At 46.9% G+C, this 16,664-nt stretch overlaps 1 pseudogene across 1 annotated transcript in view; it reads right to left on the reverse strand.

The window, feature by feature from the left end:
* LOC146808984 (sialic acid-binding Ig-like lectin 13) overlaps positions 1 to 16,664 on the reverse strand; it is a 464,421-nt pseudogene that overhangs the window by 212,079 nt on the left and 235,678 nt on the right. The window contains exon 4 of the transcript XR_014966302.1: positions 2,193 to 2,573. The product of XR_014966302.1 is annotated as a sialic acid-binding Ig-like lectin 13 (transcript). The remainder of the gene's footprint in view (positions 1 to 2,192; positions 2,574 to 16,664) is intronic.

Raw genomic sequence — 16,664 nt, forward strand, 5'->3', positions numbered from 1 at the left:
TCAAATGGTACAGTCAGGAGACTAACACGGATTAAGGAAAGTGCAAGGAATATGGGAGAACATGTGTGGGGGGCTGTGGGTCACTGTGGGCGAACACGGTCCTCTGGTCCTGGGGTCATCTCCTGAGAAATACAGCTGACATTCATGATGGGGTAGGGTGAGCCGGGGTGCCAAACAAATCACATGTAACAGGCAATGCAATGCTGTGACAAAGAGGTGCACAGAAGACCCAGGTGAGGCGCTAGGCGCTTTACAGATGGTGTCACAGTCCCACGACAGGTTCTGGACCTCAACCGAGACCCCCCTTGTAGGAGAGAGCTCAGAAGGTTTCTTATCAGGCCTGCGATGTTCAGCCAGCCCTGCCTGATAACCCACGGCTGGCGATGGGGTTGGGGTCCAGATCCTTACCCCTCGGAATATCCACCCAACTTCTCCCCAGGGTCGAGCAATGCCAGACGAGCTTGCGACAGAATTTCCGATATTGAATCCGAGGAGGTGGTCTTGGGGTGCCAAAACGGATTTTTGCAGCAGGTGCATCGGCGCCAAAGTCTTCCCTAGAAACAAACATTGCTCGCGGCAAACAGATGCATGCAGCCTTCCGAATCACCCCTACAGCGTGTCTGTACAAGCTCACTGCTGTCCTGCTTTCCAAATGTAGGTCGCTTTTTATCTATCTGGCTCGCTAATGGGGTCTCTTTTATGTTATTGCGTGGGCCAGTCTTCTGTTCCAATCCGACCCTGCTTGCTAGCACTTGGAAGCGGAGAGCTGTGCTTAGCCACCTGCCTTCTTGTGTCAGTCGCAAGAGAATGTGTCCAACAAGGAAGGCGAGGCCGCCTTTACCTCTCAGTACAGGCGCGCCGGACTCTGCTTTGGAAAAACAATCACCTGTTTATTACCGAGTCATCCTCACGCCAGTCGCGTAACCTTGGGCACTTTCTGCCTTCACTGGCACTGACTCACCAGCAGTCACCCTTGTGATGACTGGCACGACAGGCTGGTAAACACAGTTATATTATGGTTTTGTATAGCACAGCGCCCCAATTCCTATGGCGCTTCTAAGCTCCCGGAAACGGGACGAGGGCACAAGTTGTGGGTTGCTATTAGTGGGATTTCGTAGTGAAGAGCATCTGATGGGGCCAGGAACGGGCTGACTACGGTGCCGACCAGTCCCCGGGATACTTCCCCTGAACTGACCGGCGTTTTACCGGCCCGGTCAGTATGTTTAAGCCCACACCAATAAAACAAGAATTTGCAATGCAATAGGACTCGCATTTACGCAAGACCCAAAGGCGCAACTAGAGCCAAATTTCGGGGGGGGGGCTAAGAAAAAAATTCGGGGGGGGGCTGAATCTTTTAAGCCATTGGCAGAGTGGAGCTGCAGGGGCTCTTAGAAGGGGTGAAACAACAGCGAGGCCTCATTAACATGCAAATGGTCTTTTAAAGACCTGTGAAGTGCTCGGGTGCGGCTGTGTGCGCGCCGGGAAGCTGTCTCAGCCCGGGCTGCTACACGCGACGGGGGGGGCTGAAGCCCTGTGAGTCCAATGGGTGTTGCGCGTCTGGCAAGACCTATTGCATTGCAAATGGGAGTGCTGGTGGGCGGCAGTGGGGTAGAGAAGGCATGGGGGGGTGAGAAGTCACAGGAAGAAAAGTGTGCTCATGCAACGCTGGAAGTAAAGGGGCCAATAGCCACGGAAGGACGCAATCAACGACATGGCACAATAAGGCGAGACTAACAAGCCTCATTATCAATCAGAAGACAGAATTTACGAAGGGCAAACACAGAAGCCAATGACAAATATGGGCGGAGAGGGAGGGAAGCTTGTCTTCCCATACTGAACTACTGCATGCCTCGCAGAGCGAGCAGCGCATGCGCGCTGCCGCTGAAGCTCGACCTAAAAAGGCTCAAGTTGAATTTTCTGCCATTTTAAAACTGCACCCGTCTCTGAATGAACTCGATAAACAGTGTCTTTGTCAGTATATTCATGTGTTGTATGTGCTCTTGTGTGATGAAATGCGTTACTGTGTAACACTCCGTGGTGATAGCCTCATTATCAGTCTCTCTTTTTGTGACCTGTATTAGCCATAGAACGATCAGTTAACATGTATGTGACATATTACATGGCATCGTCGTTTCTGACACACGAACTCTGAAATCAACTTACAACCAGAGAGAAGTCCGTACGTGACTCACCTACAACCGTAACGTGCAGCGGATAATTATAATAATTATATCTAATTCCCGAGCTTCTACTGTGTTCATATCGGAAGAAGTATGTGCCGGTATTCCGTCTGCTGATGTCATCGATGCTGAGGGAACAGTTCCTTCTCCTCACATCTCCCACCAGTCGGAAGCGGCCTTCGGTGTCCGCGTAGATCTCATTGGTTCGAAATGTGGAAGCCACAACCTTGTCTTTAGGGTTGCCTCTGTAGAACCAGTATCCGCGGAAATTCACAGCTGCCTCCCTCGTCTCCTCATAGGTGAACTTGCAGGGAATGAGGACGCACAGGCCTTCCTGCGCTGTGACGGGGTCGGGCACGCTCAATGTATAATCTTCATCGTCACAGAGGACTCCTGCGGAGATACGAGGAAAGGGAATTTTCTACAATGATGAATAAGATTTTACAGTGAAAAGCTACAAACTAAAAAGAGATATTGATATTCGTGCATTTTTCAGCGGTCTTGACACAGTGTACGTTGATAAGATGTTAAAAAAAACAAGCATTGGCATAGCCAATAGGTCTCGCTGGTAGGACTTTATAAGTGTTTAGCCAGAGCTATTGGTTTTGCCAATGTCTTTAAGATATGGCGATGAGCAGCAGTGCATGTTAATATTTAATTGTAGAGTAATCAGTTGATCGACAAGAAAAGGATAAACTGCTGATTTGCACAACCTGAATAGAATATGTATCAAGTAAACATAAATGTCTACAGAAAATGCATTAAAACGTTGGACTCCATGATCTGAGGAAAATCCAGAAAGGCTGAATTTCACTGTCTGCACATTATACATATTTCAATGACGTAGGGACTCAACCTACTTACTATGTAGACAACTACACGGCTGTCAAAAGGCTAATGTCTTGTGAGACACCTACGTCTATTTCTGTCTTGTAAGCCAGTGGTAAATTGCACTCTTAGATTTGGAGTCTCTCTTTTAACACTGCAAAAAGTATTAAATAATGCAAGCTGCAATGTGTTATTGGCTAATAGGCCAGGAGTTGCAGGAAATGACCAACATGGCCTGGGCCACTTAGCAGCTCTGTAAATATCATAGAGTTGGTAACTCGGTGCACCTCTACAAAAGATTATGGGGCAGATCTACAAGAAAGTGCCGCAGCGTGGCACCACAAGCCCTTTGGCTGCGCCACGCTGTGGCACTTTCAGACCACAGGAGAGCGACATATTTACCAGAATATGTCGCATTCCTGTGCTCTCCCCTGCGCTGGCGTACAAACAGCTGCTAAGCGCCGGCACATGCATCCTTGCACCATGGTGCAAGGATGCCTGCGCCATGGGGAGATTGTTTTTGTGCAGGAAGGGTCACCTACCTGAACAAAAACAATGACTTAAGTGTTTAGAACATTTCTCCTTGTTGCACCTCCCTTCACCACCTCTAGGGTGGCGTAGCATTCAGACGCATCTCCAGATTTACGATTTCTCGTAAATCTGGAGATTAGTCTTGTTCCATGGGTGTTGCGTGGGAACACCCACAGGAACACCCATGGAACGCCCCTTCCACGCAAAGTGCTGCGTGTAAAGGGGCCATATTTACAAGGAGAGGAAAAGTCACGCAGGGTGGCTTTTCCTGTCCTTGTAAATATGGAGGAGCCCCCTGCGCCACCAGTACGTCACGAAAAGTGACGTACTGGTGGCGCAGGGGGCTTGTAAATCTGCCCCTGTATTTTCTAGCCCTCTGCTTTTTGGTAATGAATCCTTTTTTTCTAAAATGCTTTCATCTAAGTGGCTTAATTAAAGCAGTTTACAGAAAGCATTAAGATGCCAACCGAAAGTTAAAAACAGAAACCGTAGTGTTTCTGCCGATATGGAACAAGATGAAATTATAAAGTACTTCAAAGAGGAGAGAATAGACATGCCCTCTCCTTAGTTGCTAAAATACCAATTGATGGACAGAACGCAGAACAATGCCATTCATTCACCCCAGTACAGAGATCTGGGCCTAAATCCATCATTGTTTTGCTTCCTATGCCATTCCAGTTTGAACCTAGCCATATGCAAATCATTCTTCACCCAGCGCCCAATGGGAACAGTCCAGACCCAAAACCGATGCTAGGATGCTTGTTTCCGTTTCAGGGAGCACCTGGCTTGACAGTGCAGGCTGGACTGTTCCCATGAAGCAGAGGGTCATGACTGATTTGCATGTGGCTGGGTCTGAACTGGGGTGGCATGGTGAGCAAAAGAACGATGGATTTAACCCAAATCTCTTGACTGGGGATGAATGTTTTGATTTGTTCTACATTCCGTCCATCATTTGTGTGTCTTTTTTTCCAGAGTTTTATATATCGCGAACTTGACCCGAATCGTCAGTTTACCTGCAATAGCTGCTGCTAAAAACATCGCCATATCTGACAGCGAAAACTAACGCTAATCATATGCAGAGTAGGCATTCCCGTCCAAAAACTCATGAAAACACCACTTTGCGATATTCTCAATGACTAGCCAGATCGGCGATGCGGTCCAAAAACAGGTGATAAGGCACGTTAGCAGCAGGGACTTAAGACCTGCTTTTTTCTGGTCTTAAGTAGGTTGAAAACCTGCAGTATAAAGGGAACCCAGCCCAGAGCCACTTCTGAAGACCAACAGATGCCATGGAGCTACTAATCATGCAGTTTGGAGACCGAAGAGGGCCACCCCACCCACAGCCACCACCCCCAGGACCACCCCCCCGGACTACCACTGAGGCAGCGGACCTGCCAAAAACACACCAGCCTCAGAGACTTAACGCCAGAGGATGTCATTGCCCACTACAAGCTCAAAAGGACAACCATCCTCCGCATTCTGAACCACATTGCCCACAGGCTGATGGTACCAACACAGCGGACCACCAACATCCCTCCGCAGACAAAGCTGCTGGCTGTGCTGCACTTGTTAGCCCCTGGTACCTTCCAACCAACAACTGCCAGAGTCAGAGGAGTCTCAGAGCCAGCCCTATAAAAGTTCCTCACAACTGTCTTGGATGCCATCATCAGTTTGATACCCCAGCACCTTCACTGCCCCCATACTGTGCAGGACCAGCCGGAGACCAAGCAAGGCTTCTAAGCCGGTGAACATCGCGTCATTGCCTGCAGGGGCGTATCAGCCAGGGTGGCGTCCCTCACCCTGCCACGAAGCCGCTGCCGTGACCGGTGGTGCCTGTGCGATCCTGTGCGCCTGCTACACCCCAGACTACTGGTCCTCAGACCCATTCCGCGCCCAGCGCTGATTGCCCTCCCCTGAGCACCCAGGCCTCACTGCTCACCTGCTGCCACTGGCGTGTCTCCAAGAGGGCCCACCACGTGCCGGTGCAACCTTCAAGCCCGAGGCCCACGAGCTTGGCAGCCTCCTCAGCTGATCGCTGGCTTCCACGCAACAGGCCCCCAGCGCACCCTGCGGCACCGCACCACGAAGTTCTGTGCGTGCTGACTGCTCCCTCCGGCCTACACTGCGGTCCAGCAGGTCCCAGATAAATCCTTTCCAGTCCGGCCCGACAGGCCTACTGAATCATCGCAGGCTGTGCACCCGCTCAGCTGTTCAGGTGGGCCTACCTCAGTGCACCACAAGTCACCGTCCAGCCTCCAGGCCACTGTATCATCGCAGGCTGCATACCCGCTCTGCACTTTAGGTGCGCCTACCTCAGTGCACCACAAGTCACCGTCCAGCCTCCAGGCCACTGCATCATCGTAGGCTGCACACCTGCTCAGCTCTTCAGGTGGTGCTACCTCAGTGCACCACAAGTCATTGCCATGTGGCGATAGGCCCGTGCCGGACGCAGTGCCTCAGGTGCCACTACCTCTGTGCACCACAAGTCCCCGTCCAGCCTCCATGCCACTGTATCATCGCAGGCTGGATACCCGCTCAGGTGGGCCTACCTCAGTGCACCGCAAGTCATCTTCCTATGGGGCTACCCCACAAGTCCGCCTCCAGCAGCCAACAGCATGTCCTTGGTAAGGCCACTGGAGCCCTTCACAGTCACGGGGCCACTCCCGTCCCTGGCAGCATGCTGGAAAGCCTGAGTGGAACGTCTGGAGACGTACTCCAAAGCGCACGTCATCCCAGAGCCATGGCGGCAGCCCGCGCGTAGGCGTGTGAGAAGTGTTAAGAAATGGCCCGGGACTCTGGGCGTGGTTCAGTTCTGGGCACTGGGCATGGTTCAGTTCTGGACTGGCCACAAACAAAACTATGGCGTGTGTCTCTGTTGTAGTGGCGGCGCCACCCGGACCTTAATCGACAATGTTGCAATGTAGCATGCACCCGGAGGGCGGGCTAGCCCGAATGGATAAATAAAGGAGCGCAAGACCGCTCGGGGTCTTGGCTCATACATGCCAACTGTTGTGTGTGCATCTTCATTGCTGCAGCATAAGCCAAAGGCCTAGCCTCAATCGCATACTTGCTTGATCATAGACATGACACATCTGTGTGAATTAGAATGTTTTAATCACATTCGGTGGAGTGTTGAAGCTGGACCAGTACATGGCCATGCAAACCCCACTTTACATTGTTGCCCTGTGGAGGGCCATCCAGAGTCCTTTAGGGATTGACAAGTTCATCAGAAGAGGAAGAGTTCAGTCGCAGTCTGATTGCTGTGTCATTGGTAACCAAACTAAATATGGCAGTCCACGTCGAGGGCCAAGGTGAGTGTCGCAGAGTGTATCAGGGGACAGTGGAAAATGTTATTCCCGGGCATGATGCAGAGGGCAGAACCAAGCTGAAACAGGCCATATGGCAGAGATGAGTGCTTCCGCTTCCTTCTTCCACAAAGACAGAAACATCCACATCATTGTCCTCTGTTGTGTGATGTGCTTCACATGTGGGTGGTGGTGTTTTGTCTGCAGTACTGTGTGGCACTGACTCATCAGGGGCCGGAGGTGGATTGTCTGCCATACTGTGAGGCACTGACACATTAGGGGGCAGAGATGTGGATGGAGTAGTAGCAACAACATTCATCTGCACCAGGCCTTGTGGCAGCAATGCCATGATGAGGATCTGCAGGGCATGGAATATCCCAGCTACATCTCACTGGTGTGCAGCCATGGCAACCATTCTTTCTGCTTGCATCTGCTCCATGTTCTCCAAGATCCTCCGCATGTGTCCCAACTCCCGGGTGACATCTCTGGAGCCACTCTGACTAGACAGTCTTTCTTGTCTCAGAGTCAGGACTCCAGCGTTGTCAGCCATGGCTTGATGGAGAGCATGGAGCAGCCTGTGGGTGTCCGTTAGGGACTGTTAGTGGTCCCTGATGGGACTTAGACACCTACTTATGGCATCTAGTTTGGCAGGCCATGAGGTCGAACCCCACCCACACCTGCTCAGCCATCTTCTTCTGGCCCTCTAACACATGGCGTTGGAATGCCATGTGTTGGTCGTGGGGGTCCTGGGAGACAGCCGTGGTGGTGGGTGCTTCCTGGTGTGAGGTCTGTGTCATGGGGGTGGGGTCTCCATGATGAAGCTGGGCTGCCCTGCTCCTGGGGGTGGGGTGCTGAGGGTGTCCATGAGCTGTTGGAGGGTGTCGGTGTCGATGGTGTGGAGATCCTCTTCATCATCAGTGAAGAGATGTAGGGTCTGCTCTGCAGGAGGTGTTGATTCTCCCTCTGCAATGTAAAGGGGAGGTGCAGCTTAACAGTGTGTTCCATGTATGTTCACGCTTTGGACAAGTTTACAAACAGACTGCATGACAATGTACATTGTGACTGTTTGGGAGGAGATGCCTATTTGGTGCGGAACAGTGGACATTTCTACACAATTGCGATTCTCATATTACCATGACTAGAGAATCTGGATTTCATTAAAGACACGGAGGCTGACATTATGCACTATTCTTTTAATGCAGTCCAAGCAGCTGCTGACATCACAATATTAAAAGGTTCCAGAATAGAACAATAGCAACACATGAAAGGCATGAGCCATCAACAATCTGCCTCTTTTAACCCCTTCGCTGTGGGGCGAATTCCGCCGCAGCACTGGGGGGGTTTGGGGTGAGCGCGGCGCCGCCATGCTCATGACGGAACCAAGCCATCATTAGTCACGGGCGAGCTGTGCTCATGACGGCGTGGTTTCGCCATGACTCCACACACTTGCGCTGATCGCCCGCACAGGCGGGGAAACAGCGCCGCGTGGGCGGAGCGGCCGCCAATGGCCGCAGCATGACGGATTCACTCCGTCATGAGCACACGGCGCCCGTGGCTCATGACGGAGTGGTTCCGTCATGAGCATGCAAGGGGTTAAATGTGGAGGAAAATATGTTCATGAAACTTGAAACATCAAAACGATCTTCTGATGAGCAGGATGAAGGAGAAGTACGAACGAAGGTAAAACCAAAGGCCAGACGGCACACAGTTAAGGAGCGTTACCTGACAAGAGAAAGAAGTAAATATCTCTTGAATGTAAAAAATAGTGTCAAGCTTATCAAGCTAAAAGGAAAAAGAGATGAAAGAGATGTTAATAAAAAGTACAGTAATAAACTGTAACAAAAACAGCATTAAATCATTGTAAGACCACCAAGGAGTGGGATGGGAGGGATAATGTCAGCCTACGTGTCTTTAATGAAATCCAGATTCTCTAGTCATGGTAATATGAGAATCGCAATTTCATTACAAGAATGGAGGCTACATTATGCATGTTGGTAGCTTTGTAAAACAACATCAGACATATGTTCAATAGGCTTGCAATAATGGTGTGCAAAGGTGCTAGCATTTGACCAGTCAGCAGCTTTGAGAATGTCATCCAACTTACCTCCAGACCAGAGAGATTTACTGGCCATAGCACCTCTAAGGGAGTGAGCTTGAAATGTCTTTAAGTCAATACCTGCTAAACTCATAACAGTCTTAACCCATCTAGCAATAGAGGTTGAGGTTATGCCTTTGTGGGCTTTATCAAAGGATATATGTATTTGGTTAACACCCTGAGGGCGAAGAGCAAACATTCTGCGATCATGCTCTCTCATGCAGTCCACAACGCAAAGTTTTGGACATAAATTAAAACGTGGGTATAAGATTGAATCGAACATAGTCTTTGTTCTTCTATAAATCTCAAATTTAACTCCGAACTTGTTATGAGATCTATATGTAATCTCCAGGGCTTTGACATCAGAGACCCTTCTGCGTGAGATTAGGCATAGTAGAGTAGCCAGCTAAATGGAAAGGTTTTTTTCCTATTGGGGAGAGTATTAACAGGCCAGATATTGAAAAGATCAAGGATTAGTTTGACATCCCAAGACTTTCATATTTAGGTTTAAGAGGTCTTCTCAAACTAATGCTTTTTATCACTCTACAAACAATGACATTTTTACCTACCGTTTTACCATTGACAAGGACATGACCAGCAGAAAAAGCCGATCTATAGCAATTGCTAGTTCTATAGCTGAGGCCTTTATCAAATTGTTTATAAAGGAAGTTAACTATGTCAACAATAGGTGCTTCCAAGGAATCCAGGTTCCTTTCCAGGCACCAACGTACCCAGATTCTCCATATGTTGTTATATCTGTAGTGAGTGCCTGGGGCCGAAGACTCTCAGAGGAGAGTTGCAGCCGTCGCCGAAAGTCCTGAGATTTCATTGGGTCTCCTGACACTCTGCAGGCAAAAAGGGTTAAACTCCTGTTCTGAATTAGGGGGGTGAACTCCTCCATCGACGTCTGCAAGAAGATTCTCTAGGGTAGGAATTAAGAAGGGGGGGTTGCAAGCTAGTTCTAGAGTGGTGGGGAACCATGCTTGGGATGGCCAAAGGGGAGTTATTAGGACAAGGAAGCACTGATCCTGTCTCACTATCTGAAGACCTCTCTGAATCATGGCAAAGGGAGGGAATGCGTACACCTTGGCTCCTTTCCAAGATTGTAGTAAGGCATTGACTGCTAGAGCACCCGGGTCAGGCATCCAGCTGAAGTTGTTCTCCAGTTGAAAGGTTAGTCTGCTCGCAAATAAGTCTATTTCTAGAGGGCCCCAGATCTTGTTTAGGGTACTGAACACGGAAATATTCAGTTTCCAATTGCTGTGATCTAACAGGAATCTTGAGTTCCAGTCTGCAGAGATGTTCGATTTCCCCGGAAGGTATTCCGCTTTCAGAGCGATCTTGTTTTCCAGACAGAATATCCAAAGTTTCTTTGCTAAATTCGAGAGGTCCGCAGATTTGGTGCCTCCCAGACGATTTATATAGGCTACCGCTGAGATGTTGTCCATCTTTAGAATGACTGACCTCCCCTGGAGAGAGTGTTTGAAGCTCATGATGGAGTAAAGCCCAGCTGTTAGTTCTAAATAATTTATGTGGTGAGATGATTCCTCTTGTGACCAGATATCACCAGTGTTCTGATTGAGAAGGCAAGCTCCCTAGCCATGGCGGCTCGCATCTGATTCTAAAACAAACTCTGGTTTTGAACCAAAGATTGCTTTTCTGTTCCACGCATCTAGGTTCTCGAGCCACCAGGCTAGCTCCGATTTGGCTTCTTGATCCAGACAGATCTGATCTCCGTACCAGGGGCCAGATCTTAGGGCTCTAGCCTTTACCCTTTGAAGGTCCTGATAGTTGAGGGGACCAGGAAAGATGGCTTGGATGGAGGAGAGGAGACACAGAAGTCTGGCTAGCTCTCTCAGAGATAAGCCTTGCTATTTTAGGACGTGTCTTATTTCCTTCCTGATTTTAGTAATCTTTTTGGAAGGTAGTAAAAGGAGACATTTCAATGTGTCTACTGTGAAACCTAGGAACGCCAGAGATCTGGAAGGGGGCAGAATAGATTTTTCTTTGTTTATGATGAATCCTAAACTTTCTAGGAGATCCATCAGAGTCTTCAGGTCTTTGGCTAGTTGTGAAGGATCTTGAGACATTATAAGAATGTTGTCTAAGTAAATGATTAAACGAATGCCCCTTATTCTTAGAAATAAGGCAACAGCTCTCATGACCTTGGTGAAGCACCAAGGGGCAGAAGAGAGTCCGAAGGGGAGAGCCTGAAATTGGTAAAGTTGATTTTTCCAGACAAATTGAAGAAAGGGTTGGTGGGATTCGACCATAGGTCCTTTAGGTCCAGTTTGACTAGCCAGTCTCCCTCTAGAAGTAAATTCCTCAAGAGATGGATGCCCTCCATCTTGAAGTGTCTGTAAACCAAATATTTGTTTAGTTCTCTTAAGTGTATGACAGGTCTCCAACCTTTGTCTTTCTTTTTTACAAGAAAGAGTGTGCTTATAAATCTTAAAGTTTCTAATGGGACCTCTATTATGGCTCCTTTCTGAAGCATTGAGGAGATCTCTCCCTCTTTTCCTTTTTTGTTGCTCTGGAGAGAGAGGCATGTCTCTCGGGAAAGAAGTTTGCAAAGGTATGTGAGTCAAATCTATCATAAACCCATTGACAGTGTTTAAGAACCAAATATCTTGAGTGATCAATCTCTAATTGTGAAGGAATTATTTGAGTCTGCCACCCACTTTTTGGGGGAAAGAAGGAGAAGGGAGAGGGGAGAGAGTTCTCACTTGCAGGGTTGTTTGAGAATAAGGTTCCACTTTGATTCGTTGGCCTCGAATTCTCTAGGGGTAAAATTGAGGTACGTTGTACTGCTGATACCCTCTTCCGAAACCACAGAATCTTGGAAATGGCCTTTGATTGAAGTGGCCGGAAGAGAGGCCCTCACCCAAAAAGGTTAGGATTGAAAACTCTGCGCATATTTTGCTGTGCCTTGTTCAGGGCGGTGAAAGTGGAGACGTATTTCCCCAAGGATTTAATGAGGTCTTCTCCAAAGAATAAACCTTTTGGGTTTTGCAAGGGTTCTTTATCCGCCATGTCAGTTAGTTTTGGATTTATTTTAGTCAAAGGGACTCTTTGTCTTTCTGTATTAATGGTAGGGTTGGCATTACCCAGTAGAATTAATGCTCTCTGCCTCCATCCCCTGATGAGATTGGTGTTGAGAGGGGTGCCATTGATGTGGTTGTCTTCTGCGGAATCTAGGATTCTGGCTAATGGTCCCAATACGTTGAGAAGACGGTTTTGGCACCCTTTCAGGGATTTTCCCATCCCTTTTCTTGGATCATGTCCAAGTTTGAATAGGAATGTAATGGGTTCAGGTTCCAATTCGGGGGTATAGCAGCTTTTATCCTCAGTAGAAGGTCTAGAGAATTCAGCTCTAAGGATGTTACGAGTGTCCCTTTCTAAGAGGTTTCTTATTCATTTTTTAATGAATTTTGCAACGTTGTCCTGAGGGAACCACTCAGAACTTCTTGGGTGTTTCAGATTTATTGGGGAAAACATTTCTTCCCCTAAGGGGTTAAGGATAATGTCCTTAGAGGATGATGGGAGTTCCTCTTATGGATTGTAAAATTCTTGATCATCTTCATCAAGATCAAGGACATACTCATCAGGTGTGTCTGAGGATTCTATATCATTAGATTAATTATCTCCCATATTGTAAAGAGCATTATGATATTTTGTGCCGCTAGGGACACCCAAATGTTTTGTGCCGCTAAGGACACCCAGATAAGTCGTGACACTAGGGACACCGTGGGAGTTCGAGGTGCGAAGACCTCCATTAGAAGTTGAGGTGCTAAGAGCTCCCTGAATTGATGATGTGCTTGGACCTTCTTTATTGCTTTTATCAATGTTTTTACTTTTCTTAAGTCTTTTACCCCTTAATTCAGTGATCTTGTCAAAGTATGGGTTTGGAATTTCTGAGATTTCATCCTCATCAGGGAGTGACCTTTTAGAGGACATGATCTGACTTAAGGTCTCAAACATGGAGGACCTCAATTCCTTATGAAGGATTTTTTGCAGGGCTTCGTGGTCTATATTAGGAGTAGGGGCAGAAGCCTTGTCTGAGTCAGACATGGTATATAGAAAATGTTAACTTGTAAAAAGTGGTAAAGCCCTTTAATGAAAGATAATTAGGGAGGATTTCCCTTAATAATAGTGGCAAGGTTTATAGAAGAAAGAATGTCAAGAGAATAATTCCTCTCTTATTATAATTAATTTTGTTTTAGAATGTTGAAATGGCCAGTTAAATGAGGATGTCCTGCTAAAACCCCATTTTTTTATGAATAAGTTTGTAAAATAATAACTACTTGCGGATGAAATCTGAAATAATAAAAGGTAGCGATGCAGAGCCGCGTTGGAGTGCGCAGCCTGCATCGGTAGAAAGCGGTGAAAAACAGGAGCTAAACAAAGACATTAGGTAAGCTAATTATGGCATGAGGAAATAGAACAAGGATAAAATTGAAGAATAATCGTTTACACAAAAAACTAAAAATTAAGGTTCGATTAAACATCTAAAAATCTTTAAATATATTCAAACATTAGAAATAGTACATAAGCTGAAAGAAAAGGCAGGTTAATCTGGTCAGTCACGCAAGGATGGGACTAGCGAAGGGGGTGTAGGGATAACTCTGTAAATTGGAGATCGGTATAGAGGCAGTAGGAAGGGGGGGTAGGGTTAAGCCACACACAAGGGAACTTCAAAATAGAGATAAAAATGAATAATGGTAATGAAGGAAAATGAACTTATCTGCTTGGAGCCGCATTTAAAAGAAAGGCAGATTGTTGATGGCTCATTCCTTTCATGTGTTGCTATTGTTCAATTCTGGAACCTTTTAATATTGTGATGTAAGCCGCTGCTTGGACTGCATTAAAGGTATAATGCATATTGTAGCCTCCGTTCTTGTAATGAAATCAGAGAGGTGAGGTTGTACTTGTACATTATCATCTCACAGTTTCCTGCTATAACAAATGTGATTGGCCAGTTTCTACACACAAGCAGCAGCAGTTGTGCCCTCTGTTATGTTGTGAAAGTGTTGCAGTTTGCACCACATTGTTGTCAATGTTGATGTGGTCTAATTCTTATGTGTGTGTGTTACATTGTGGGAGAGTCGCCCCTGCAGCTCTGATTTTGCTGGTCCTTCTCCCTTTCAGGCAGTGTGCCTTTCACTTCAATGCTCATACAGTGCTGAGATGTTGCAGACTTGGGTAAATTGGGCTCTTGGTGGGAGTTGGGACTCTTGGGCATGGTTTGTCCGCAGATGTCTTGTTGACGTCAGGGGTTGTTGGTGCACTTGGATGTGTCAGAGTATGACCTGCTCTTTTATGGATATGGTCCACACTCAGCCACCTCAGTGTTGTGGCGTGCACCATGTCATGATGATTGGTCTGCAGCCATGCTAATCGTCATGCAGTGTCATTTGCATTGTCAGTGTGGCTCATGGACCCGCAGCTTTGCTGTGTTCAGCACATGTGCATGGGTTTGTTGTGAGATTCATGATGTGTGGGGAGGGCCCCCTCTGGGCACATTGTCGACGGGGGCCTACTTGCTGTTTCTATGTGTGCTGCGGTATGCCAAGGAGATCAGGGACATGATCCAGACTCATTGTGGGTTTGCACTGTGCTATACTTAATTGTGCATGTGTGCCATTGTGCCCATCTCCCCCCGTCCCCCAGTCCCTGGTCATTGCTCACCCTGTTGCTTTTGGGTCAGGTCATGTTGAGCAGTGTCCGGTCCCCCAACTCCTGCCACCGTCTCCCCACTGATGACTGTGGACACCATTTCCTTCATCTCATCCAGCTCCTGCTGTGGCGCTGGACTCCCACCTCCAGTCTGCATTGCGGCTTTCCAGTTGTTAGTGAGTTTCAGCTTGGTTTTGCGCTTCACATCATTCCAGCGCTTCTTGCAGTCATCCACTTCCCTTCTCTTCACTCCGACTGAATACACCTTGGCCAAGATGGACTGCCATATTGCATTTTTAGTTGCCAATGACAGAGTGGAGGTGATGAACAGTTGTTGGTGGTGTTCTATCACCACTGTAATCAGGATCTTGTTTTCCTGCAGACTGACTTGCGAGTTCCTCTTCTTCTTCTCCTTGTCCTTCTCCTTCCCCGAGGTCCCTGGCTGGTCTTCCGGGGGGTTAGTGGGGTTCTGGTTGGCCTCTGTAGTTGCTCCAGCTTCCTCTATGGTGCTTCTCAGTTGTTTGGTCCTTTTTTGCAGCTTTTATGGTGGAAATCGCAAGCCTGACGCTGATTATCGCTGATATTTTTATCGCTGTTGGGCCCATCGCAACTTTTTTCATGTTCAGGTTTCCTTTTTTATTGGTGTCCCAGTAGTTTTAACGCTGACATATGACGAATTATCAGGAAACTATCGCCTGTTGCCAGCATGTTGAGAATACGCCGTTGACATGGCGTTAGTTTCCTGTGATAGACGGCGTTATGTAAAATTGCATTAACCTAGGTTGGCGATTATTACCGCCCGTTCTTGAGAATATCCCCCTAAATGATTTGCCCAGAATCACAGGATGCTTAGCGTCATTGCTGGGACTCGAACCCAGTTCCCCAGATTTGAGGTCGACCGCCCTAGCCGTTGGGCCAACTCTCCTTAGTTGCAACTTAACTATGTATTGCCAAGAAAGTGTTTGTTCTATTTTGAAATTTAAAGTCTACACAAGCAAAAAGCTGATGTGGCAAAATAGTTACTGTTCTGAGCATTTGAAAAGCTAAAGCCTACACAGACTTGAAAGCGCAGCCAGTATTTAGCTCCAGCCACCACTACTTCCCACTTTATGAAATATTATTTTCCATTTTGCGTACCTAATATCACATTTGCTAATCCTTTGAGATCGGTATGTGCGCTTTTTCACTCAAAGACTATATTGTTGATGTTATTTCCAAGTTGTTTTATCAGCTGAAAGAAAGATAAGCACAGATGAGGAACACTTTAAATAGAATATACCCGCCCAATGCGTTGTCTTTGGCATCATAGAAATAATAATAACAATAATAATAAAAATAATAATATTAATAATAGTAATCTAAATTCACAGAGCAGCTCCCCTTGCCTTTACATTTGGAATGTTTGCATACATTTATTATTTTAGTGTTAAGTAGTACTGCAGCTACAGCTAAATATAGAGAAGTTACTATTCTGCTGGTTACACTAAAAGAAATAATTTAAAAAAAGGCAGAATAGCAGCTTTGCTAAGGAGAGCCTTCCCATACTGGTGCAAAAACCCCACACGACGAGTGATTTTAAGTTTAAGCCCCCTCTCCTGTGCTTACAGTCTTTTTAGTTGCAATATAAAACAAGCATTTGCATTGCAAATCGGTCCCGCTTTTGGGACCTTATCAGCATTTCGCCATGCAGCACATTATCGTACATTACTGCAAAGTAGCGTAGCTATGGACTGTGTGGAAGGGATTATGGGACTGGCTGTAGATTTGACAACAGGCAAGTGAACGTGGTATTTGAGCTCTTAGGAGATGGATGAAGACAAATACATTAAATTATTGATACGTTTTAATTAAATGTGTAAAAAAGTGGAGCCTACAAAAAAGTCTGCGTACGTTTGTGGAAATAAAAATGCATGTTCTTATTATTTGCCGTTATTACCAGCTTTTGAGGCTTTTGATGTGGAGGAACTCTGCTGCCACACTTTCAACCATTTATTTGTAGTCTAAACTATCTGTAGTAAACTAACTACTAGTAATCCAAAAGAATGAAAA

This window comes from Triturus cristatus, chromosome 7, assembly GCF_964204655.1.
Source record: "Triturus cristatus chromosome 7, aTriCri1.1, whole genome shotgun sequence".
Taxonomy (NCBI): Eukaryota; Metazoa; Chordata; class Amphibia; order Caudata; family Salamandridae; genus Triturus; species Triturus cristatus.